This window comes from Octodon degus, unplaced genomic scaffold (assembly GCF_000260255.1).
Source record: "Octodon degus isolate 3935 unplaced genomic scaffold, OctDeg1.0 scaffold00277, whole genome shotgun sequence".
In the NCBI taxonomy this organism is placed as follows: Eukaryota; Metazoa; Chordata; class Mammalia; order Rodentia; family Octodontidae; genus Octodon; species Octodon degus.
Window position 1 is genome coordinate 814599 of NW_004524853.1, and position 2168 is coordinate 816766.

Below are 2168 nucleotides of genomic sequence, written 5' to 3' on the forward strand. Positions count from 1 at the left end.
AAAGCAAGCACGTTCAGGCACACATATGTGATATCGCTCCTGTTACATTAAACTAGCATTTTGTTAAATTTAGCCTTTTAGATAAATTTCTTTGAATTATTAATGAAGTTTTGAATACTTTTTATTCATTTTAATATCATTTGTTTAAAGGAAGACATTTTATATGGTAAGAAGGTAGAAAATGTACCCACGAGTCCAGGGCAACAGTCCTTGTCTTGTTTTCCAGTAATCAAAGATGTGTAAAATATTTCAAATTTTATTTTCATGAAAGGAAACATTCTATTTAATATTCCATACTCCGAATAACTTGTAAATCTCTAATTTATCCTTATTCCATTTTATTTTCTAAAGAAAATGTTAAAGTATGCATTTTTCCCCTTGGTACAATTTTCACCCTAGACTATGTAGATTCATCTTATGTGATTTTTGTAATAATATACTAAATATTTGAAATTGAAATCTTATGCTCTTTTGGCTTTAATATTACTTTAGGAAGAAAATTTTAAGTTTTTGAAATAATAATTATGCATGGATTATGGCTTATATCTAGTTATCCTCCCAAAGCCTCCTGTAGTCATGGTGGAGAGTTTGGAAGGTGACTGGAATAGCGTGTGTAGATGTTGAAATGTGGATTACGGTGTGATGCTGGGATTAAGGAAATCTAACTGGGATGGAAGGTATGATCCTGAGACCCTGGGTATGGATGACAACACCCAGAAGATTTACAGCCTGGATAGAATATAAAGGGACAGAACGAAGGCAGGCTGCTTCTTTGCTGCGGTTGCTTGCAGACTGAGCTGTCTCCCTGGCCCTCCTCCTTTAACGCTGGTATTGAATATTTTGTCTCCAGAATGAGAAAAGCAATTAGCACAGCATGTTATGGAGCACAACGTACTGTTTAGGTGTATGTTTTCATTGTATAACAATTCCATTTTGGTCATTAGTTCACTATCATTTTAAATATTGTGTCATTTTCTATTGTAAAAACATTCAAAATCTTCACTCTTAGTTATTTTAAGTATGTGATGCATTAATGTTAGTTAAGGCAACCTACTGTTCAAGGAGTAGTACAACTGAGTCCTGCGGTCAGCCTAGCCATCCATCAATGGGTCAGTGGGAAAATAAATTAGTGATAACTGGAGCCCGAGCAGGACCACTACCGGTGCGGGAGGTCCTTAGACCAGCTCCTGCCTGTGGACCCCCCGGAGCGGCCGGCTGCCTGATGCTTCCGCCCCCAGCAGAGGCGGGCCAGGCAGTAAGCTAGCGCCGGGCTTGGGACCCCAGTCGCCAGCGGGGTTGGGAGCGGCCTGGACCCCTCGGAGAGCCGGCGACTTGCTGACCAGGCGGCGGCTGCAGGGAGGAGGACGACGGTGAACCAGTTAGTGGTACTCAACGAGTACTACACGTACTGGATGAACGAATACACTTCTTCCATTGGAACTGGAGTTTTTCATTCGGGAATTGAAGTATATGGTAGAGAATATGCTTATGGCGGCCATCCTTACCCTTTTTCTGGAATATTTGAAATTTCACCAGGAAATTCTTCTTAACTAGAAGAAACGTTTAAATTTAACTGTTGTTTTCCGGAGCACTGACTTCCTAGAAGATGGTATAGAAACAAACAGTTGTAGAAGAACTGGGAAAGGAATACAAAGGCAATGCCTATCATTTGATGCATAAAAATTGCAATCACTTCTCTTCAGCTTTATCAGAGATACTTTGTGGGAAAGAGATTCCTCGCTGACTCAGTGGACTTGCCTACTTCAGCTCCTGTATACCCTTTCTACAGAGCTGCCTCCCGGAGGAGTGGCTCCCTCCCGAGGCCTGCAGTGCAGCGTCAGCCAGGAGCTCCAGGATGACCTGGAAGAAGCAGAGGATGCTGCCACATCTGCTGTCATGGCGAGCACTGCAGAGGGCTCCAGACCTGGGCGCCACACTAAACTATAAATATCTCCAAGGTCACACCTGCAGAACTGGCTCTGGCAGGTGCATACTACTAGAGAAAGGTAGAGTAAGCATCCTTTGGATATTTTGTATGCAAAGATGGCTCACCCCCAAATCCCAGTTTTTCAGTTTAGGATTATATTTGTAACAACAACTACAACAAAAATCACTTGGTGCAGGAGGGAGTACAAAGCTGCCCTCTGTCTTTTTTTATTTTTTTTTTT

General features: G+C 41.7%; 1 pseudogene; it reads left to right on the top strand.

Moving 5' to 3' along the window:
* The first annotated feature begins 576 nt into the window (after nucleotides 1-576).
* LOC101581012 lies at nucleotides 577-1948 on the top strand (annotated as a pseudogene).
* Nucleotides 1949-2168: the final 220 nt, after the last annotated feature.